The 25,263-nt window shown below is 39.8% G+C and overlaps 1 protein-coding gene across 1 annotated transcript in view; it reads left to right on the top strand.

The window, feature by feature from the left end:
• LOC119826004 (la-related protein 1B) overlaps positions 1–25,263 on the top strand; it is an 83,386-nt gene that overhangs the window by 47,218 nt on the left and 10,905 nt on the right.

Below are 25,263 nucleotides of genomic sequence, written 5' to 3'. Positions count from 1 at the left end.
GGTTGTTCTAAGCAGAATAGGGAAGGAAAAAAATTACACTAGGGTCACATTCTTGTAGCCCAAGTATATAGTCTGAGTGATTGGGGGTAAAAGATGGTTCAGAAGTTGAATGTACTAGCTGATCTTTCAAAGACCCTCAGTTCAGTTCCCAAAACCGTCTTCTGGAGGCTTTGGATTCCAGGCACACATGGTGAGCATTTATATATTCAGTCAAAAAACTTATATACATAGAATAAAAGTAAATAAAAGTTAGAAAAATAGGTGGAGAGCTTCCTCATGCATGTGCATACACATGTACTCACACAGAGACACATAAATAACATAAAATTATTAAATATGCTTTAAAAAGTTAATGTGAACCTACTATAGGTGCCTACCATAAGCAAATTTAGATCACTTTGAATCAACTTTATTTCTGGAACACAAGGTATTTACTTAAAGTTATTTTATAAGGAAAGAGTAGCCCAAAGTTAATAATTGATTGCCACATGTGAGAATGAGCACAGGCGGACCATCCCTTAAAGTAATTGGTGGTGGAATTACTAAGCAAATGTGGATTGCCTGTGTTTTTTCTATACTTAAGAGCAGAGTGTGGTGGCACTCAATCCTAGCATTTGGGAAGCAGAGGCAGGCAGATCTCTTTGAAATTAAAGAAATACGAATAATAAGCATAAAAGTCAATTGATGGGATTACCAGCAATAGATTCAATAGAAAACATGAAGACTGACATGGGAGATTGGGAATCGGAAAAACATGAAAAGCAGGTGCAAGAGGGCACCAGATCTCTTTATAGATGGTTGTGAGCCACCATGTGGTTGCTGGAAATTGAACTCGGGACCTCAGCAAGAGCAGTCTCTTAATCTCTGAGCCATCTCTCCAGCCCCCCCCCCCAAAAAAAACTTGCAAACTACAAACAAGAAAAGGAAGGAAGGAAGGAAGGAAGAAAGGAAGGAAGGAAGGGAAAGAAAAAAGAAAAAGAAAGGACATGGGCTGCTGGGTGGTTTGTTTAGTACAAATATTTAAGTAGCTGATGTAAGCAGGTCATCAGAGTTTATGAAAGTACAACCTGTTATTTACATGTGAGACTTTGAGGAGACAAGCGAGATGAACAGGAGAAGTGTACATCATCAGATCAGCACAACCTCAGCATCCAGATAACTTTGTGTGTGTGTGTGTGTATGTGTGTGTGTGTGTGTTGTGTGTTCATGCAACAGTTAACAAAGTGATCTGAAATTCATGTGGAATTTTAAATAATTTGGGATAGTCAAAACAGTCTTTACAGAGAACAAAGTTAGCCTGTGGATACTACTCACTGGGAGAATGCTTACCTTGAATTCTAGCAACTCTATTGTGTTCTTATCACAGCCAGACAAAGAATAAAAGAAAGAAAATATAGTAAAGTATTTAGCTTTGTTCTTAATATTAACTGTAATTACCAAAGCAGTAGTACTAGCATAAGGTTTAGGTATACATGTGATTGAATGTGTCAAAAATTCTTAAATGTCTATCAGTCAAGTACATTTAATGTAGTGGAAGGTCATCTGAATATCTATGCCAAATAAAATTGTTTAGGCCCTCCTTTTTTATCAGATTAAAAAAAATTATCCCAGCTGGGCCTTGTGCCTTCTAATTCCAGCACTTGGTAGGTGGAAGCTAGAGAGAGAATTAGGAGTTCCAGGTGATCTTCAGCTATACACGGTAAATTTGAGGCCATCTTAATCAATTGAGACCATAATCTCAAGAAAAAAAAAAACCAAACAAACAAAGCAAATCAAAATGATTACTAGGATTAAAAGTGTAAATGTTAGTGCGAAAGGCATGAAACACATTTTCTGTTGGCATTGTTTTGTTGTGCTGCCAATGGATGCTGACACTCTTAACCCCGAGCCTTTCCTGATCTTCACAAAGCAGAGAAGGAAATGCAGTAAAGAATTTGAGATTAGCATACAGAATAATCTACATGCAAACTCACATCCTTGATGGAAATTAACTCACATCCTTGATGGAAATTAACTCAGTGGGTTTTTTTTTGTTGTTGTTGTTGTTTTGTTTGTTTTTTTTCGAGACAGGGTTTCCCTATAGTTTCTAGAGCCTGTCCTGGAACTAGCTCTTGTAGACCAGGTTGGCAACTCAGTGGGTTTTATACATAAATATAAGTAAAATCTATGGAAACTTGGATTATATGAGAAAATCTGAATGTCCTTGGGATTGTATGTTTTTTGTATGTTACTAAAGTTTTATCTAGGGAAATAATCTCTGAACACTAAACTTCATTAAACTTAAAAACATCTGCAGTATGAAAGGGACTGCTAAGAGATAGAAAAAACAAGCAGACTAGGAGGAAATATTTGTCAAAAAAAAAGTCTGACAAAGCACCCTGACCAAAAATATGTACAAAAGCCATTTAAAATAAGAAATCAAACTGTTTTATCCCGCATACTCCTGAAATCCCAGCACTTGGAAGGAGAGGTAAGAGGATCAAGAGCTTAAGGTCATCCTCTACTATGTAACAGATTTGACACTAGCCTGGGAGTGTACAGGATTCTGCGTGCAAGACAAAACTGCCCTAAAAGCCAAAGAAAGAGGTAGCAAGGGAGACTATGAAAAGATGTTCCACTTGGGGAGTTACAGTCAGAACACAGGGTGCTATAACACCCCATCAAGATCATCAAACACCAATCCAGTGAGCATACCACATTCAATGACTGGAATTGGGTAGCTTGTGGGGGGTGCAAAATAACAAGCATGGTCACCTTTGAAAGCTATTTCAATTGTTTCTTATAAATTGTAATAACTTTTACAAAAATAAAGCAAGCAAATTTACCACACAAATTGGAGTTTATAACCATACATGTACATGGAGATTAGCAGCTTTAGCCGTATTGCCTAAACGTGGATATAATCAAGATAACTCAAAGGAGGTAAGTAAGTAAGCCATGTTGCATCCAGTCAATGAACTCTTATTGCTTTATGTAATTGAACAATCAAGTTGGGGAAATACAGAGGTAGGTCTTAAGTTCTCGTTTCTGAGTGAAACCAATCTGAAAAGGCTGCACAATGTATGTGATTCCAACTGTGGCATTCTGGAGAACCAACTGGAGACAGTAAAAAGAGCTTGCCAGAGACGTGGGAAGGGTCGAGAAGACAGCAGACGACTCTTAGGGCAGTGTAGCTAGCTGATCATTAGTTTGTCAGCATGTAGAATATGCTCCTTTATGAATGAACTGCGGACTTTGATGATGATGTCAGTTCATCAGTTTTAAGCAGTGTGTCATTCTGGACTTCTCATTGATAGTGGGAAGGGCATGCTTGCATGAGTGCAGGTGATATGTGACAGTAACTCTACTTTGCCCAGCTCTGTTCCTAAAACTACTCTAAATACAAAGGCCTATTGTAACACAAATGAGGATAAAGTACTTAGAAATGTGTATCTACTAAAGGAATTGTCAGTCTAACAACCCACCTAAAACTGAGGCAGAATTTAAGCATTTTTCCAAAGATGTATTATGCATCAGGAGAGTGAAAACCTAAATCAAAAATCCATGTCCTCATAACAATATGACTATTACTATTTACAAAAGACAGATACTGAAGTGCCATTGAGGATGGGGAGGAATTAAAGTCTCTCCCCCTGCCCCCGGCATATAAATCAAGCACCCAGTTTGGAAGACAGTTTGGTAATCATATGACCCAGCAATCCCATTCCTACATAAAACGTGTCCACACAAATACTTGAGCACAAATATTCATCATAACGTTAAAAATAAAACTCAAATCTCTGCAGCTGATAGATGTGGTGTATACCTAGAGTAGAGCGTTTGATAATCGTTGTGAGGAGCACAGCATGAAAGAATATGGACCATATGTTTTGAGCCTCTTTATAAAGGATATCCATGGACAGAGTGTACTTTTCAGTTTCTTTGGATGCAGGTTGTGGGGGTATGTAAGAAATGTGAAGTGAATGCTGATGGGTGCTGGCCATCTTTGGGAATCTAAAGTTAATAATACTGCAGAGCTAAGTGTGTAAAACTGATTGAATTGTATATGTGAATTATACATGTGGAGTGGCATGTGCCTGTAGTCCAGTTTACATCAGGATTGTTTGAGACCAACCTCAGCAGCACACACATGGCAAGACCTTGTCTCAGACAGAACGTCAACAAATACAACATTCATGTCGATGGATGATGTAACCCTGTTAGCATATCAGTACTATTCAAATTAATCTAGAATCTCCAGTCCCTGTCAAAAAACAGTATTTTATTTCTTTCAGACATAGAAATATTTGACCAAAAACTTACTGCCCTCTGTAAAACATTCTCAAAAAAAGAATATAGTTGAAATAACTGAATGTGGCACAAGCTTGTAATGCCAGCACAGCCTGGTCTTGCAGAGGACCTGAGTTCATTCCCAGCACCTGTGCTTGGCAGCTCACAACCCCCTGTGTATCCATGACCGTTTTCTGGGTTCTGAGCCCTAGGCATGCACTCAGTGTTTAGACATACTTGCAGGCACTCACACTTAAAAACCCAACTATTAATGGCGGAGAAAGAAGGAAACTCCAAATGTGCTACAAAATTCTGGGGAGAGCTTTGAAAGAGACCTCCATGGATGTACCAAATCTGTGTGTGAATGTATACTTGTATGCACACATGTTTTTGTGTGTGTACATGCATGCATGTGTGTGCGCATGAGGTTGATGTTAGGTGTTGTGGTGAATACTTCTGTGTCAGCTTATGACATGAGGAAAAACGTGCAGGAGTCCATTTTCTTGCTTAACTGGCTAGGTTTCAAAGGTTGAATAGACGTCAGGCATAAACAAGTGTCTTTCCTCCACTGAACCATCTTGCTGGACCTCAAATGATTTTTTTTTTTGTGTGTACCAAGGACAGTCAATGGAGACAAAATCTCAAATGGTATTGAAAAAACTATGAATCCAAATGTAAAAACAATACACTACATTATTTTTATAAAAAGTTGAAATTGGATGAAATGCTTAAATATAACACCCATAGCTATAGAACATTTAGGAAAGCAGTTCTTAGACTGTGTTGCAGCACTTGGAGTGGGGTTGAGCAGACCTTTCACAGGAGTTGAATATTAGGTATTCTGCATATCAGATAATTTTAATTATGATTTATAGCATTACAAAATTACAGCTATGTAATTAGTTATATTTTATTACGTAAAATGATTTTATGTTTGGGTTCACAACATGATGAACAGTATTTAAGGGGCACAGCATCAGGATGGTTAAGAACCACTAATTTTGAAGAAGGGCCGGCCATAAGTGAAGAGCTTTGTGACATTCCACTAATCAGTAGTTTCTTGTATATCACGTGTATAAAACATGATAAGGAATTGTCTTGTATATATAAAGAACACCTACAACTCTAGAGTATAATTTCATTTGAAAAATGGTCAAAGAACTTGTATAGATAACTTCTTAAAGATGATGTAAAATGGTTTATAAATATTTTTAAATCTGTTCGGCATTTTCATCAAGCATATAAATATAAATAAACCCATGAGATAGTGCTCTGTTCAGTTAGCTACAAGATAAACCATGGATGAACCTGAAGACTGCATGCTATGAGAAATACTCATCTACAAAAGAGAATGCTGCATGATTCCATTTATGTGGAGTATGTAGCTAGAGATGGACATCTGTTAAAGCTGAGAGAAGAGGGGAATTATAAATTGCTATTAAGTGAATGTATGATATCAGTTTTGTTAGATGAGAATATTAGAAATGTTATAACAATGTCTCTATTCTTAACAGTAATATAGTGCACACAAATAGTTAAGATGGTAAAGTTTACATGGTTTTAAAATTCAAATTAAAATATAAAAGCCTCTTAAAAAGAAAACTTAAGATCAATCAGAATGTACTCAGAAGTAACTTGGAGACAGAAAGCATTACTTGTGCTGGAAATACTCTGTTACAGTGGCAGAGGACAAGTTAGGGCCGGAGACAAGCTTGGTGGTAGTGCACTTACCTGCCTAGTATGTTCCAGGCCCTTGGTTCAATCCCCATTAGTGTACATTTAAGTTAAAATTCATCAAAAAAGATATAACATAATTCATTATATTTAATAAAAATGTTTTGGATAAATGAAAAAGTTCACAGAACAAATCCATTGTCAAAGTGATTAATTCTATAAGTATATTTGGGATAATCATGCAATAAAAATAATAAAGAAACAGTTTTGTGCCTGAGACTTTATTTTTTCCAAAGTATGAGTGTGTTTATGGCTATGTTTATGTTTTGAGTTGACCAAGGTGAGTGCAGGAATCAAACTTGGATCCTTTGTAGGAGCAAGTTTCACTGCTAACCCACTGAGCCATCTGTCAGGTCCCACCCATGGCTTCTTAACCTATACTGGACTTTAAAGCAAGTTTTAATTAGGAATTAAAATGATGATTAGAAACAAAAGGAAAGGTATTGTTTAGTCCTGCTTGAAAACAATATTTTGAAATAATACGTGCTCAGGGAAGGATTAAGTGGACATTGACACTGAATTTAAGAGATGCAGCAAATAAAGACAAGCTAGTCTCCAGCACTATCCTTAACTCAATTATCCCCCAGATAGATGGGGTGCTATGCATCTGTAACCCTAGCATTAAGGAAGCCGAGGCAGGGAGAGCATTCAAGTCCAGTGTAGGTTTTGGAGCAATGTCTTGTTTGGAAAAATAAATCAATGAATAAATGTATCCAATTCTCAAGGGCTTCAAACAAAACTTGTTCATGTTAGCTGATTTTGATTGTGAGATAGGAAAGATGTAGACTGACTACTCCTACCACATGGAGATTCTCAGGTAGAACACGAAGCCGTGTCTTACAGTTATATCCGAGCTGGTGCCTTAGTGTGCTGTGTTGATATTTTTTACTTTACTGGCACCAAGTTTGTGGACTTGGTGATGCATGTTCCCAAAATCCATGTGACAACAGAGAAGATAGCCTAACCTTAGCCATGGAGAAGAGGCAGTAAGTAACCATGGCAAGGACTGAGGTAATATTGCTATCAAGGAAGTAGAGAAAAAAAATCTGCAATGTGTGAAACCTTAGGAAAATTGGTGAAAACTAGCAGAACTTTCTAACACGTTTCAAACACAATTGAGTAGTAATTGCAATCAGTCCTTGTGATAAGTACTTCTGGAATGTAGTCAGGTGTGAATGGAATAGGGAGTGCGGTAACCCGCAATCCCACAATGCAACACTCAAGTAAATCAAATTAGTATAGTGAATCAAATCCATCCTGTGAAGTTTTAACATTTCAGAAATTGCTAGTTAGCATATATCCATCATATAAGTTGATGGGTTTCAAATGACACTTTTGTTCAAGCATATCATATGCTTCAACTTTATTCTATCCCCATACTCTCTCCTGTCTCCTATTACTAGTCCTGTTTCTGTTCCCAAATAGTCCTGTTTACTTCCATACCAGGTGTAATGCATGTGTGTACAATCTGAGGTCTATATATGAAAGAAAACACTCTGCCCAATCCATAATAAACTGCTTGTATTTTTTGATGTGGTGGGGTTTTTTGTTGTTGTTTTTGGTTTTTTGTTTTTGGTTTTGGGGTTTTTTTGGTTTTGGGGTTTGTTTTGCTGCTGTTTTTGAGACAGTGCCTCAAGGGTGTTCTGGAACTCACCATGTAGCTGCGTATTCTACCTTCACTTCCTTAGTGATGGAGAGGCTTGTGTTGCCATGCCTGCCCTACACAGAGGTGGGGGTTGAGTCTGTACAAGTAAGTACCTTGTCAACTATATCCCCAGTTAACAGTTATTGTACAGTTATTAGTAATATCTTTTTAAAGTTTTTTATGTTTGCATTATTTATATAATTTATATATTTATATATATGTTATATAATATATATTATAAATACACAATGCTATGTGTATAAATATGTACATATGCATATATGTGTGTATATGTGTATGTATATATATATATATGCTCCCCGTGCTTGTCTCGGGCCCATAGAGGTGAGAAAAGGGCATCAGACTCCCTGTGATGATTTTCTGAATGAGAATGTCCCCCACAGGCTCATGTGTTTGACTATTGGTGGATGTGCTTGGGAAGGATTAGGAGGAGGACTTGTTGGAGGAGGCATGTCACTGTCAGCAGACTGAGTTTTCAAAAGACTCATGCCATTCCCAGTGTGCCTGTTTGTAGATTCAGGTATGAGCTCTCAGCTATTCCTGCTGCCATGGTTTTGCTCACCATCAGGAACTCTCACCTTCTGAAACCATAAACCCAATTAAACTCTTTCTAAGTTTCCTTGGTCATGATGTTTTGTCACAGCAGTAGAAGAGTGACTAAGACACCTTGGGACTGGCACTAGAGATGGCTGTGATACCATATGGATGCTGAGAATCCACCCGGGTCCTCTGAAAGAGCAACAAGTGCTCTTAACTGAGTCAACTCTTCAGCCCCCAATTATTATTAGTCTTAATTACATTTGAAACATTCCATTAAAGGGATTAGAGGACCTGGGCTTGTTTGAGGGGCTTTCTCTGTCTACAAGGGGGTAAATTTTTAAAAACTTGTACCAGACCTTTAAAGAGAGTATTGTGTATTATAATACTTCATAGACAGTAAGTAAGACAGAAAGTACCAGAGTTCATGTTTTGATAGATAATGCACTAAAAAGAATGTTCATCAAACTGATTTAAAAATCAGTTCAAGTTTGATTTTCTTTTTTTCTTTTATGATTCTGACATGTGTACAAACTTGACATGATGTATAAGGAACAGACATTCTAGCATATCCTAAAGGTAGGGCAGCGTAATTTGAACATGTGTTGTTGCCACAGGGAGTAGTGGAGTGGCCACATCACCGTAGAGGCAAATTTGCTTAGTGACAGTCAAATTTCTGGGGAGTTTCTACATGGTGCTGAAAGTGAAGTGAGTTTTGCAGGGCTGTGCTTATTGTCACTTTGATTTGTCCCAAGAAAGAAAGGACAAAACTGCAAGAACCTTAAAGGAAACAGGTGTGTGTGACTCACACATGCTCATAAATATGCATGCATGTCTGCATATTGGGACTTGGGGCCTCATGAATGGAAAAAGTTTTCTTAAGTTGACATCAAAAGCACAATGGATTAAAATTTGTACAAATAATTTGTGAGCCTTCATGAGCAATTATCTGGCCAAGTTGGCCCATGGAAAAATGTCTTAATTGATAGTTGATGTAAAAAAGGCTCACACCCTGTGGGTGATACCATTCCTTTGGCATGTGGGCCCTGGTGGTGAGAATGAGAAAGAGCTGCTTAAAGTAAGTAGGCAGCATTGATGTATTTGTTTATCTTGACTATGGATGTGATGTGACCACCTCCCTAAGCCCCTGCCTCTGTGACTTCCTGCCAGTGATGGACTGTAACAGGGTGCTATGAGCCAAATAAACCCCAGAGGAGTTGTTTTTAATCAGTATAGTTTATCACAGCAATGCTGGTTTTGGATTTGGAAAGTTTAGATTAATGTCTTGACATGTATCCATATCAAGTAGCTTTATCACCAAGTCCCAATGATAAGATTATCAAAACATATACTTTGGAATATAATTAATAGCAAGAAAGAAAGCTGGAGAAATGTTTGGGCTTTTTAGAACAGAAATCAGCTGACTCCCTGTGCCCTCATTCTGAGAGAAAATAGCTGTGATTATATACAGTTTGACTGAAGAAGCCAAAGGAAATGTTTTCTGAGATCATAACCAATATAGGGATCTTACTTGTCACCTTATGGCCTTACTCTTCTTTTGGCTTCTCCTAAGGTCATGCCTCTGTATGCCTCTTACCAGGCTCTAGCTCACATTGAAGAATAGAGAAAGTTGAAAGCACAGAAAGTTTTTTTTAAAGAGTCATGACTTCTTTCTTCAGTTTCTCTCCTGTTTGTTACACCATGAATTTCAGAGTAAGAGATTCTACTGATCTTACCACCCTCTTTCCACACTAACAATACACTTGTTTTATGCCTTCCAAAAAGGTTGCAATAATATAATTATCTGAACTGTTCACTGAGCTCCAACAGTTGTTAATTAATATCTTAACACATAGTGTATTACAAATATATACCATATATGTACTTTTTCCCTGAAATATTTGAAAGTTGGTGATAGGCATTGTCATTTAGCCCTTATCTACTCAAAGGCAGTGCATTTTCCTACACAATGTTAGTAATCAAGTAGGAAATTTAACATTGACACATGGACTGTATTATTGAGTATGTAGTCTCATATTTTCAAAATTATCTCAGAGTTTAAAAAATGGTTGTAACCAGTAATCATACTACTCTTTGTAGACCAAGCTGACCTCGAACTCACAGAAATCCACCTGTCTCTGCCTCCTGAGTGCTGGGATTAAAGGCGTGTGCTACCACTGCTTGGCTCATCTTACATTTACTTTAGATGACAATGTTTATTGTTTCTTCCAAATTAACTAGACAGCATTTTTCTGTACTGAACTTTCTATTCCATTTTTAAATATTTTGTAATCCTCCACCCTTGTCAGAATGGCTCTGGAATGAATTCTCTCATTTTGTTCATTCTGATGTTCAAAATATCTCACTTCTTGTCAAGCTAGAGTCCTTGTAAGTGGCTTCTGTGTACACTGACACACTCCTGTGTAGTACCTGTATACTTAAGGTAAAACAAGGGCTGTGCTTGCCTGTTTCTCTGTGTGTGTTCTTCAGTTTTCTGCTTGTCATAAAGCTTACTTAATTTAAAGTATCAACATTTCACCATTCTCATTTAGTGTATCAATTTTTGTGTATGTGTTCATAACACATACATCTCACAGTGCGTGCACACTTGTGAGAGTCATTTCTTTCCTTGCATCATGTGAGTCTTGGGGATATAGAACTGCAATCATCAGACCTGGTTGCAAACACGTATACCCCTTGTACCACATCACCAACCTGCAACCAGTTTAAAAGGAATAATTTCTACTTACTGTTTCAACAGTTTAGGAGTGTGTGTGTGTGTGCACGCGCACGTGCGCGCATGCTTTTCTGTATGGAGATCATAGGAGTGCTCTCAGAGTCTTCCTCTCCCCTTGTCTTAAAGGATAAGGGAAACTGAACTTGGGTTGTCAGACCTGCACCAAAGCATCTCTACGCACTGAGCCATCTTGCTAGCCACTGCTTACTTTTAAATGTCGCCTTGCTGGATCCTATCCTTACCTTGTTGCTTCTCTTACTGTTTTACTAACTCAATTTATACAAATAAGTCCCCAGTGTCTCTGTGGGACTCTCCAAGTATATAACCAGTAGTGTGCTAAAAGTTTTGAAGTATGTGCCTTGTGGGTTTTTGCCTTTTTTGTTTGTTTGTTTGGTTGGTTGGTTGGTTTTTCAAGACAGGGTTTCTCGGTGTAGCTCTGGAACCTATCCTGGAAATCTCTGCCAGGCTGGCCTCAAACTCAGAGATGTGCCTGCCTTTGCCTTCCAACTGCTGGGATTAAAGGCGTGCACCACCACCGCCTGGCTGTGCCTTGTATTTTGTAAGGATCTCATGTATTGTATTTACCATTTTATAGGTATCTCACTTGTATTTACCATGAAAAGGGGAATCTACCCCATCCTGTTTCCTGTTCTAGCCTGCAGCTTTAGGTGCTGGTCCTTCCTGTGCATCCCACCGCCATGCATCTTCTCATAGCATTTACCACGTAGGGTCTTCGCACTCATTTATTCTCTTGCTCTCTTGTGTCCTAGTTCCCCCTTTCAGCCTAGAAAATCATTAATGTACTGCTAAGTTCTTGACATAGTGCTTGCTTTTAGACAAGGCTTTGTACAAAACCCAAGAACATGATTTTGTTTTTTGGTTTTTTTCCACCCTGTCTTTCCCTCCTTTCAGTCCTGCCTTTTCCATGTGGCAGCTGTAATGGCCAAGGCAGGATCTGTGGCCTTGGAGCTTCTCAGTCTCCTGCACATGGGCTACCCTGTAGTGTCTTCATAACTGCTTATTTGCCATGCTCCTTTTCATCCTTTAGCTAACAAGCCCACGTCACATGATAATCCAGGAGAAATGCTTTTACCACCATGTGGTTGCTGGAAGTTAAACTCAGGACTTCTGGAAGAGCAGTCAGTGCTCTTTGCCTCTGAGCCATTCTCCAGCCCCTGAAAGCATATTTAAAAACCCGAGAGACACCTCTTCTAGCAAATCTTGCAGGCTTCAGGAACCATCATGAGCTGTTTCCTACAAACCAGGATGAGGAAAAGACTGCTTCCAAAGGGGTCAACTCCAGAGGTTTGATGAGCTTGATGGTGCCTTCAGCCACCTTTCTGAAGCCAATACCATCATGGAGGTCTCACATTTTCAATACTAAGGAGGAGGCAGCAGAGTGATAATTGTTCTAAGAGGTGAGAGAGACAGACACTCACTCATCCTTGAGAGTAAAGAATCAGCAGCCACCTGCTGCTCATTTGAGTTCAGCTTCGCTAATTCTTTGCAGCCAGCTGGAGGGGATGGTTTTAGTCACTAATTCACTTTTTATGTGCTTTTCCAGCGCTGCTCCTGACCAATTTGATTGGCAGCAGATCACTGTTGCCCCAAGGAAGAAGGAGGAGTGATATTTATATCACATCTTTTCCTTTAAAATTTAGTTTTACTTAGTTTTGTTCCTATATGTTTGTAGTCTGGTTTTGCCAAATTTATTTCCAAAGATTGCATCTATTTCACAAGCCTGACCTACAAGAAGTGAGTCAGGGTTGGAGAAATGGGACAGCAGCTAAGAATACAAACTGTTCTTTTAGAACTAGGTTTGGTTCCAGCATTCATGTGGTGGTCTCCTGTATGCACATGGCGCACACAGACTCATAGGCCATGCCACCGTGGCTAGAATAAAATACAAGCATTTCTAAGAATTCTTAAAGATGCTGGTGAATAAATGGCTTAAAATTTAGTGTACAGCCACCATATATCGTGTAATCCCTTGAGTATGTTTAAATTAAGTTTAAATATATAAACTTCATCTCCATGTTTAGCCATTTAAAGATAAGAGAATGTGAGTCAGTTAATTACAGACTTTTTTCAGCACTCTTCAACATCATGCACAGAAAAGATCTCTGTCAGCATGGGATTCAAGCAAAGGGGCACAAAATGATCAGCAATGGGTTAACTACAAAACGGGCATGAAAGTATACAATGAAAGAGTCCAGACTTCCTAGTGGCTTTTCCAGTCTTGTTCTTAAAATAAAATAAAATAAATTTTAGGGTCTTAACTTAGGGACTCCTGGGAATTTCTCTGGAGCCAGCTTTCTTTCTAGCCCCATAATGGCTCCCTCAATCAAGATATCTCTTTCCTTGCTCTCATCTGTGCCCTTCCTCCATCTCAACTATCCGTTCCCTCAAGGTCTCCTCAAGGTGCCAGAAGCGGCCTAGCCCTGTAGTCAGACTGCTGAATATCTTAAATATCGCTATGGAACCTTCATCCAACAACTGATGGAAACAGAGGCAGAGACCCACATCAGAGCACTGGAGAGAGAATATGAGCAAAGAGGTCAAGACCATGATGGGCACACCCACTGAAAAAGTCTACCCAAGCTAATCAGAGCTCACCAACTCCAGCCGGACTGGGAAGGAACAAGCATAGGACCAAACTAGTCCCTATGACTGTGGTTGACAGTTGCATGGTTGGGGCAGACTGAGGGGCCACTGGCAGTGGCACCAGGATTTATCCCTACAGCTTTTACTGGCTTTAAATATGTACTGTACTGAACACGAGAAAATCAGTGCTACTGCTGAGAGCCAAAGGAGACTTAAGTCACTGTAGACGTGATTAAGGCTGTCGATGAGAACACAGAATAAAGGATAACAACTGTTTATTTGGGGAACGCTCACAGTAATATAGCCACCTCGGTCTTGTGCTCTGTTGAGCATGCAGAAACTTAGACTACTAGCAAAGAGAGCAAGCACGCTTCCTGTCTGTACTTGTCAGTCCACATGTAGTGCCATGCCATGATGGGCTGGTACTCAAACAGTTGTGGAGTGAATGAATTTCCAAAGCATCACATTTTAGTGAAATCACAAATGAGAATACCACATAGCTAAGTTAGCCACTCTAACAAAAACATAGTCCCAGACCGTGAACATGTCAGTGAACTATTTCAGTTATGACTGTTACATGCACTCTTCAGCCACAAAGAAAAAGTTATGATGAGTTTAAGCTAGGAAAAAAATTAGTTTTATATCCTATTTCACACATTGTCCTTTTTTCCTACAGTTGTCTCTTATGATGTATACATCATAAGTTAGGCCACAGAGGAGGGAGACGTGTACTTTTCCCTGAGTTTGGGTTCCCTCACATAATACTGTGCATTGCCAATTCCATCTACTCCAGCAGATTTTGTAATAACATATGTGCCAGATTTCATCATCTGCTTCTCTGTTGACACTCATCTAGGCTGGTTCCATTTCATGCTGTACACAGAGCACCAGTAAACATGGATATGTGGATATCTCTCTGGCCAGATGTACAATTCTCAGGGTATGCGCCCAAAATTGGGAGAACTGGGCAGTTCTCTTTAATAGGGTAGTTCTGGCTTTAACTTTCTGAGGACACTCCAATCTCATTTTCATAACATCTATTGATTTGCACTCCTCCCAGCAGTGAACAAGCTCTTTTCTCACATCCTCTTGATTATTTGTTGTTTGTTTGCTTGATGACAGCCACTCCAGTATCTAAAAAGTAATCTTGATTTACATATTCCTTCTGACTACAGATGTTGAACACTTACTAAATAGGTTTTGGCTGTTTATATTCTTCTTTTGAAAACTGCCTGTTTAATTTGTTAGCCCAGATTATTGGCTGGTAGTTTTATTACCTCTGTATTTAATTTCTGAAGTTCTTTGTAAATTCTGGATATCAGCCCTGTCTGAAGTATAGCTGGTCGAGATCTCCAATTCTGCAGACAGCCTGTGTTCCCAGATCATGTCTCCTCTGCACAGCTAAAGAAACTGAACAGAGAGGAGCAAATTTTTAAGGTAAAAAGACTTCCTGGTGAGATGGCTGAGTGGATAATGTGCTTATACACCAGCCTGAAAAACTGAGACCCCCAGAACCCACACAAAGGTGGGGAGAGAATCAAATCCGTAACGTCTTCTGGCCCTTGTTTACCATGCACACCTAAACACATCACACATAATAAATTAATACATAATAATAAAATTAATTTTTCTTTTTAAAACAATCTTATTTTACATGGCAATTCCAGTTCCCTTTCTCTCTTCTATCCCCACCTTCTCATCCCACTCCCATCCACTCACTCAGAGAGTGAGGCCTGCCACATCACTTGAGATAGGACCAAGGCCCTCCTCCCTGTATCTAAGCCAAGGAAGGTATTCCCCCATAGGGAATGGACTCCAAAAAGCCAGCTCATGCACTAGGGATAAAAACTGCCATTGCTAGTGGTCCCACAAACTGCCCAAGCCACACAGCTCACCCACATTCAGAGGGCCTAGTTTGGTCATATACAAGTTCCCCAGTGGTCAGCCCAGAGTCAGTGAGCTTCCACTTGCTCAGTCAGCTGTTTCTGTGGGTTTTCCCATCATGGTCTTGACCCCTTTGCTCATTATTGCTCCTCCCTCTCTCCAGCTGGACTCCAGGGCCCAATGTTTAGCTGTGGATCTCTGCATCTGCTTCCATCACTTATTGGATTTAAGTTAGGTTCTATAATGACAAGGCAGTCATCAGTCTGATTACAGGGAAAGGGCAGTTGAGGCAACCTCTCCACTATTGCTTAGAATTCTCTGTGGATTCCTGGGAATTTCCCTAGTTTCAGGTTTCTTGCTAAGCCCGTAATGGCTCCTCTATCAAGACAGCTCTTTTCCTTGCCCGACGTTCCTGATCCTACTCCTCTTGATCCTACTCCTCTTTCCCCACCCTCCCTTCCCCTCCATGCTCCCAATTTACTTAGGAGATCTTGTCTATTTCCCCTTCCCATTTTCTGATATCTTCTTCAGTTTCTTCAAGCACATAAAGTTCTTGTCATGCAGGTCTTTCACTTGTTTGGTTAGTTACCCTTAAGATATTTTATATTGTTTGTGGCTGTTGTGAAGGGTGATGTTTTTCTGATTTATTTCTCATTCCATTTATCATCCATTCTTCTACATACAAGAAACACACCTCAGGATCTATCCTTCTGCTACATACAAGAAACACACCTCGCCGGGCGGTGGTGGCGCACGCCTTTAATCCCAGCACTCGGGAGGCAGAGGCAGGCGGATCTCTGTGAGTTCAAGACCAGCCTGGTCTACAAGAGCTAGTTCCAGGACAGGCTCCAAAGCCACAGAGAAACCCTGTCTCGAAAAACCAAAAAAAAAAAAAAAAAAAAAAGAAACACACCTCAACTTCAAAGACACATTATCTGAGAGTAAAGGGTTGGGAAAAGATTTTCCAATCAAATGGACCTAAGAAACAAGCTGATGAAGCTATCCTAATGTCTAACAAAATGACTTCAAATTAAAAGTAATCAAAAGAGATGAAGGGCATTTTATATACATCACAGCAAAAGATCTATCAAGATCAAATCTCAATTCTGATTAATACCTATGCACTAAATACAAGGGCACCCACATTTGTAAAAGAAACATTACTAAAGCTTAAATTACACATCAAACCCCACACACTAATAGTGGAAGACTTCAACACCCCACTCTCACCACTGGATAGAACTGCCAGATACAAACTTAACAGAGAAATAAAGAAACTAAAAGAAGTTATGATTCAAATGGGTTTAACAGACATTTATAGAACATACCACCCAAACACAAATGAATATACCTTCTTAGCACCTCATGGAACCTTTTCTAAAATTGATCACATACTCGGTAACAAAGCAAACCTCCACAGATACAAAAATATTGGAGTAACCCCCTGTGTCTTATTGGATCACCAGGGACTAAAGTTAGAATTTAACAATAATACTACTCTCAGAAAGCCTACAAATTCATGGAAATTGAACAGTGAACTATTGATTCACCCCTGGGATAAGGAAGAAATAAAGAAATTAAAGACTTCCTTGAATTCAATGAAAATGAAGGCACAACATATCCAAACCTATGGGATACTACGAAAGCAGTGCTAAGAGGAAAGTTTATAGCACTAAGTGCCCACATAAAGAAAACAGAAAACTTACATTAGTGACTTAACAGCACACCTGAAAGCTCTAGAACAAAAAAAAAAAAAAAAAAGCAGACTACCCCAGGAGGAGGAGAAGACAGGAAATAATCAAATTGAGCACTGAAATCAACAAAATAGAAACAAAACAGTACAAAGAATCAATGCAACAAAGAGCTGGTTCATCAAAAGGTAGAGAGAGCATCCAAATTAACAATATCAAAAATGAAAAAGGGGACATAACAAATGACACTGAGGAAATTCAGAGAATCATTAGGTCTTACTACAAAAACTTGGAAAATGTAAAAGAAATAGACAATTTTTTAGATAGATACCATACACTAAAATTAAATCAAGACCAGGTGAGAAATTTGAATAGACCTATTAAATGCAAGGAAATAGAAGCTGTCATCAAAAACCTCCCAACCAATAAAAGCCTAGGGCCAGATGGTTTTAGTGTAGAATTCTACCAGAACTTCCACGAAGAGCTAATACCTATACTCCTCAAACTGTTCCACATAATGATACCAAAACCACACAAAGACTCAACCAAGAAAGAGAATTACACTCATGAACATGGATGCAAAAATACTCAATAAAATACTGGTAAACCGAATCCAAGAACACAAAAAAAAATGATCAAGTCGGTTTCATTCCAGAGATGCAGGGCTGGTTCAACATATGAAAATCTATCAATGTAATCCATCATATAAATAAACTGAAAGAAAAAAAAACATATGATCATTTCATTAGATGTTTGACAAAATCCAACACCCCTTCATGATAAAGGTCTTGGAGAGGTCAGGGATACAAGGAACATATCTAAATATAATAAAAGCAATATACAGCAAGCTGACAGCCAACATCAAATTAAATGGAGAAAAATTCAAAGCGATTCCACTAAAATCAGGAACAAGACAAGGCTGTCCACTCTCTATACCTCTTAAAAATAGTTCTTGAAGTTTTAGCAATAAAAATAAAACAAAAGGAGATCAAGGAGATTCAAATCTGAAAGCAAGAAGTCAAACTTTCGTTATTTACAGATGATATGATAGTATACATAAGTGACCCCAAAAACTCTACCAGAGAACTCCCACAGCTAATAAATACCTTCAGTGATATGTCAGGATACATGATCAACTCAAAAATCAGAAGCCCTGGGCTGGAGAGATGGCTCAGAGGTTGAGCACTGACTGCTCTGTCCTGAGTTCAATTCCCAGCAACCACATGGTGGCTCACAGCCATCTATAATGAGATCTGGTGCTCTCTTCTGGCATGCAAGCATACAGGGAAGGAATGTTGTATACATAATAAATAAATAAATCTTTTAAAAAAAATCAGAAGCCCTTCTGTATACAAAATGATAAAGAAGGTGAGAGGGAAATCAGAGAAACTTTACATTTTACAATAGTCACAAATAACATAAAATATCTTGGGATAACACTAACCAAAGAACTGAAAGACCAATAAGACAAGAACTTTAAGTCTTTGAAGAAAGAAATTGAAGAAGATACCAGAAAATGGAGAGATTCCCCATGCTCTTGGATAGGTAGGATCAACATGGTAAAAATGGCAATCCTACCAAAAGCAGTCTATAGATTCAGTGCAATCCCTATCAAAATCCCAACACAATTTTTCACAGACCTTGAAAGAACAATAATCAATTTCATATTGAAAAACAAAAAACCCAGGATTTCCAAAACAATCCTGTACAATAAAGGAACTTCTGGAGGCATCACCATCTTTGACATCAAGCTCTATTACACAGAGCTACAGTAATGAAAACAGCTTGGTATTGGCATAAAAACACAGGTTGACCAATGGAATCAAGACAAAAACCTGGATATTAATCCACTCACCTATGAACATGTGATTTTTGACAAAGAAGCTAAAATTACACAATGAAAAAAGGAAAGTATCTTCAGCAAATGGTGCTGACATAACTGGATGTCAACATATAGAAGAATCACTATGCACCATACTCAAGTCCAAATGGATTAAAGACCTCAATAAAAATCTGACCACACTGACCCTGATAGAAGAGAAAGTGGGAAGTAGTTCAATGCATGGGCACAGGAGACTACTTCCTAAATATAACCCCAGTAGCACAGGCACTGAGAGCAACAATAAATAAATGGGACCTCCTGAAACTGAGAAGCTTCTGTAAAGCAAAGGACACAGTCAATAAGACAAAAAGGCAGCCTACTGAATGGGAAAAGATCTTCATCAACCCCACATCAAAGGAGTGATCTTCAAAACATATAAATAACTAAAATAATTAGATACTAAAATTCTAAATAACCCAATTTAAAAATGGGTTACAGAACTAAACAGAATTCTCAACAGAAGATTCTCAAATGACCAAAAGATACTTAAGGAAATGTTCAACATCCTTAGCCATCAGGGAAATGCAAATCAAAACAACTCCGAGATACCATCTTAAACCTGTCAGAATGGCTAAGATAAAAAACACCAATGATAGCTTATGCTGGAGAGGATGTGGAGTAAGGGGAACACTCATCCATTGCTGGTGGGAATGCAAACAAACACTTTGGAAATCAGTATGGAGGTTTCTCAGAAAATTGGGAATCAACCTACCTCAGGATCCAGCAATACCACTCTTGGGCATATACTCAAAAGATGCTCAATCATACTACAAAAACATTTGTTCAACTATGTTTATAGTAGCATTATTTGTAATAGCTAAAACCTGGAAACAACCTAGATGCCCCACAACTGAAAAATGGATAAAGAAAATGTGGCACATCTACACATTATAGTACTACTCAGCGGTAAAAAAAAAAAAAAAAACAATGACATCTTGAATTTTGCATGCAAATGGATGAAATTAGAAAACACTATCCTGAGTGAGATAACCCAGACCCCAAAAAGATGAATATGGTATGTACTCACTCATAAATGGATACTAGCTATAAACAAAGGACATTGTGCCTATAGTTCATGATCCTAGAGAAGCTAAGTAATAAGGTGAACCCAAAGAAAACATATAGATCCACTTGGGGGTTGGAGATTTATCCCTACTGCATGTACTGACTTTTTGGGATTCTATTCTCTTTGGATGTATACCTTGCTTAGCCTAGATATAGTAGGGAGACCCTTGGACCTTCCACAAGGCAATGTGCCCTACCCTCTCTGAGGATTAGATGGGGGTGGGGTGGGAGGGTGTGTAGAAGGAATGGGAGGAGAGGAGGGAATGGGAACTTGGATTGGTATTTTTTTTAACTAATAAAAGAATGTTTTAGTTTGTGAGAAGATATGTTTTAGACACATTAACAATTCTGTTTATAACCTATACTGAAATTTATATTGTAAAATTGGCAATATACTCATGCCAGAAATGATTTTGGTTTAAAGCATTAACATTTTTTTCTTCTATCCAGAAAACTGTGACAGTTTTTTGTTTTGTTTTGTTTTGTTTTGTTTTGTTTTGTTTTTGAGATGGTTTCTCTGTCTAACAGTTGTAGCTGTCCTGGAACTAGTTTTTGTAGAGTAGACTGGCCTCGAACTCACGGAGCTCCTCCTGCCTCTGCCTCCCAAATCTGGGATTAAAGTTGTGCACCACCACCATCTGGCTGACAGGTATTTTTAGCACAATGAAAAACACCTTTTAAGTCTATAATTAGAAAACAATAATGGAAATTTAAAATCATGATCTTGTAGCTATGATGGCATAGTGATTGTATGGTGTTTAGTACTCTGCCAGAGCTACATTAATAGCTTATCAGAATTCCTTTGATTATTGTTGCTGACACTATGAACTTTGGAGTTTTAATATAACCGTAGCATAGTGAGGGGAAGAAATCTGAAACATTTTATTCTCTTATACATCTCAGATTACTCTCTCCTCATCACCACTTCACCCTTCCTCTCTTCACATTAACCAGCCTTAAAGCCCCTTCTATTTAACTCCCCAGGAGATGCAGGTGGCAGACCACTGAGGGCAGTTGCGGCAAAGCATGTTCCTTTAACAAAGGAATGGGAAGACATTACACTCAAATCTGTTTTGTGACTTTATCTCTTTTTTGAGTCTGGTAACAAGGTGAAGTATGTCTAGACTTATTATTAGCTCTAGGAGAGCGAGGCCTGTGACCTGAATTCTACACAGAGAACGGAGAAGGCAGCTGAAACCTTGGTTGCTGCTGCTAAATTGACAAAGCTGCCTCTGGCCTAGTCATCAAACAGCATCAGAGCTCTGAAGAGGATAATTTTACCTGAGTTAGTGATTAAAATGACAGTGACTTACTTGCTGGCTACCTAGACAGCCACCCCAGGGTCCTTCGTAGTCATTGAGGGCAGAGGCAACAGGACCTGTCTTTGGCTGACAGGTCTAGGCCTGCCAGGCCCCAGAATATCTAATAGACCTCCTGTGGAGTTGGAACTTGTGAAGGATCAGCCCTCCTTTGTGTAGGCAACTGTGAGGCAATCAATTCCCTAGTGTCCTGTTGCCCATGGGCTGCAGAGGGTCTTGGCAGCAGTTGAGGTGAAAGACAGATTTTGCTGAGTGGCTGATTTGAAGTAAGTTCCAGGTGGAGGTTCTTCTGTGCCCATCCATCTTCTTTGGAGGAAATAGGGGTGCTGCCAGGAGCTGGCATGTCTCTTTACCATGTAAAGCTTTTTAATTAAACGTTTTAAATGCCATATTCTACAGATCTCTGAGCATTTGAGGGCTGTCTTTCTATTAGTTATATCTAAGTAGATAAACTTTGTTTCTAGTTATGTGATTTAAGCTCCAACCCTGAAAATATGTGTGGAGGACTAAGGCTTGTCTCTGTACTTAATTCATCAGTACTTAGCATGACTGCAATTAAAGAATTTGATCATTTATAAGAACGACTGGCTATTTACTTGTGTTCGTTAACAGTCTACAATAAGTTAGCAGCTTCCAGAAGACTAGGACTTTACATTACTTTCCTATCAGGTTTAGCTTTGAAAATAATGATTTTTAATTGAAGCTCTACTATTACCAAAATAAAACATTTTTATCATAATGGGCTCAGTAAAGAAATCAAAATAGCCATTCCAGCAACTGAAAGAGAGAGACCCTCTGCCGACTATGGGCAACAGGACACTAGGGAATTGATTGCCTCACAGTTGCCCAGAGAGATCCAGGGAGTATCATTTTGAATGGGCACAAGTTGTTCAATACATCATCATGCAAGAATAGGGGCCAAGGGCTCTGAGCCTGAGACAGACACAGTTGCCTGGCACCAGGACTTTGAGAAAAGCCAGAAAGGCAAGGAGAGGACTGTGCTTGAGAAATGAAGCTTCCCATCCAGGGGAATGGTCAGAGGCAGGTAGCCCTGCCAGACACCCAATCGCCAGTCTTGAGTGGAAGGTGAAACTGCCAGTGGATGAGAAACAGATTTGTTGCAGGTGGAACAGGTGGGTATCCTAGTTAAGTGGGTGCCTTTGGCAGGCTCCTCCAAGGCATGCCATTAAACAAACATGCAACAGAGTTGGTGAAAGAGGAAATTAGAGACAAAAGAGTAAAAGGCAGGAGACAGAGAACGAGCTTTGCCCGACGGACACTTTTAAAGTGTGTACATGTCACATAGCTGATGGTGAAAAGGGACCTGGTGACATGTCACTGCCTTTGTGGCAGAGGCAGGCTGTTGCTCCAGAAACTAACATTGGAATTCTTTAATGAAAGAAGCGGAGCCAGAGTTATAAGACCCTATGTTTTTTTTTTTTCTATTTGAGTTTGCTTAATGAAAAGGAGAGAGGGGAATGTAGCTCAATAAGAGAAAGAACAGAGAGAGGGCTTAGAGCAAAGACAAGATAAAGGTTGAAAAGAGGGTACCCTCTTCCATCTCTCAGATCACTGGCAGAATATTGTAAATGTCCTGTAAAATGCTGGGATAAAGGATGCTAGGAGGCAGCCATTTGGATTGATATCTAAGGGTTATTTGGGCCAGATCTTACTGCTAAGGCAGATGAGTTTAGAAGCTCTTGGAGGTATAGTGGAAGATGCAGTTCATACAAGTGAGATAGAAAAAATAATATCCAAGGGCCTGTAATTCCTAGTGTCCTAGGAATTCAGAGAGGATAGAAATTGACGAGCCGCAAGCCATGATGTGCTGAGCCCCAAGAGAGAGAGACATGTGGTTGCCTGGTACTAGGGTTTGTTCAGGAGGCAAGAAACCATGGTTGAAAGATGACTCCTCAGTCGTGGGGAACGGCCAGAGAAGGGTGGCTTACCAATCATCTCAGTGTTGGGTGAATTGGCCCAGCAGTCTGTTATTTGGAGAAGCGAGCCTGTCATATGTGGACTGGTTTCCAAGGTCCAGGTGGACAAGAGAAAGCGCTGGGCTAGCTTGCTAAGGTCATGGCACCAATGTTATAATTTAAAGTGTGGCCCCAGAAAGAGTGACAGCAGATGCCATCATGCAACAGGGATCACATGGAGGCCTTTTTATTGGGGGAAGGGATGAGAAAAGAGGGAGGGGAGGCAGAGACTGGCCTCTGAATACAGGAGCATTGGAGAGAGAGGACGAGAGAGAGGTGGCAGGCTGAACTTGTCTCTTAGATGTAGGTGTAGCACATGCACACAGAGATCAAGTAGTCAGGACCCTGAGTAGGCTAGAGTACTGCCTGAGTACTGGCAAGCACATGCTCATTCCTGCCAGGTCCCCAGGGGCAGGCAGTGCAGGTGCCTGAATGCTAATAAGAGTTCCATATAGTACACCCTTTGTCCAGTCAGCTTTACTGGTCTGGTTCAAGGCCTCTGGTTTCTGGTTCACCATCCTCACTGGATCCTCACCAGAAGTCCTCTGGTATATCCTGTGGCCTCCCCAAGACTTGGAGATTTTTCTGATACCATTCTACCAGACCAGTCCCTCCAGTATCTCCAGCAGGTCCTATGGCTATAGTGGAGCCACGGACCCTGATATGGCTCTCAGCTGCAGCTCTGGCCCAGATGTCACCATGACATTGAGTAGCAGCTCAGACCACTCGGATCTGGATATATCCTGGCCCTCAGATATCAACCTGGACTCAAGTGGCTGATCTGATTCTGAGCATCCTCGTGGCAGTTGGTGGCAATGGGAGCCGCATACATGTCTGGTCCCTGGCTACTATAGGGCCACAGACCCAGACATGGCCCTCAGAAGCAGCCTAGGCCCAAATGACATCACGGCCCCCGATGGCAACACAGACCACCCATGTCTGTATGGCCCCTGCTGTGACATGTCCCCCAGACTCCAAGCAAGCCGCAGGCTCAAGCCTAGATCCATGACCTCCATATGGGCCCTAATGACAATCTGTGCCACAGAGTTCAGTGCAGACCCCAGCTGCAGCGGGGCCACAGACCACCTTCTGGATTTTACAAGCTGTGTCGCTGTAGTCACATTTAACTTGTTTTCTGTTCCCATAGGTTTGATATAGAGGGATGACAGGCTTGACACTAAAGCTCTTCCACACACAAGGATGTGTTGACTCTTATTGTGACATGGGATTCTCACTGCCTAGTCAAGCTCAAATTGACCTCTTGTGCATGAGCAGTTCACCTGCTTTAGCCCATTGAGAATCTGAGATTCAGCTATGCACCTCTGTGCTGGTAAAGATCTGACTTTGGGTGTGCAGCATGGGAAGTTGAACAGGAGGCCTATCCTCTGCCCAGCTGTGCCCAGCTCTGCCCAGCTCCTGTCCCAGGAGACAGGGTGTCTCCTTTGAATCCCTGTTATTTGTTAATCTCCACTTTTTTTTAGTTTTTCTTGATTTATTTTGCTCGCTCTTGTGGTCCTATTAGTTTCTGGTCTTACTCCCTTCTCTCTGCCCATGGGGTTTGTCTTGCTCCTCCCTTGTCATGTGTCTGACAAGGTCATGTGTCAGAGTGTATGGAGGACTGAGTTTGATGCTGAGATCACCCAGTGCTGCAAAATTTTTTAAGCAAAATGCATTTCACAAATTTTAAAAGAATATGCTTTTATTTTCATTCAGTTCCTGATATTTTTGTAATTAAAAATGTTTTTGACCTATCAAATATTTCAATGTTTTTTTTAATTTCTTAGTTTGAGTGTTTTCAGATTTTTTTTGAGGGAGGAGTTTAAAATACTGAATGTAGAATATTTTTTTAATGAAAACATTTAATTCTGTCATTTTCTTCCCAATAATAAAGTCTCTGCA

Source organism: Arvicola amphibius, chromosome 11 (assembly GCF_903992535.2).
Source record: "Arvicola amphibius chromosome 11, mArvAmp1.2, whole genome shotgun sequence".
Classification (NCBI taxonomy): domain Eukaryota; kingdom Metazoa; phylum Chordata; class Mammalia; order Rodentia; family Cricetidae; genus Arvicola; species Arvicola amphibius.
This window is presented reverse-complemented; position numbering and strand designations above follow the sequence as displayed.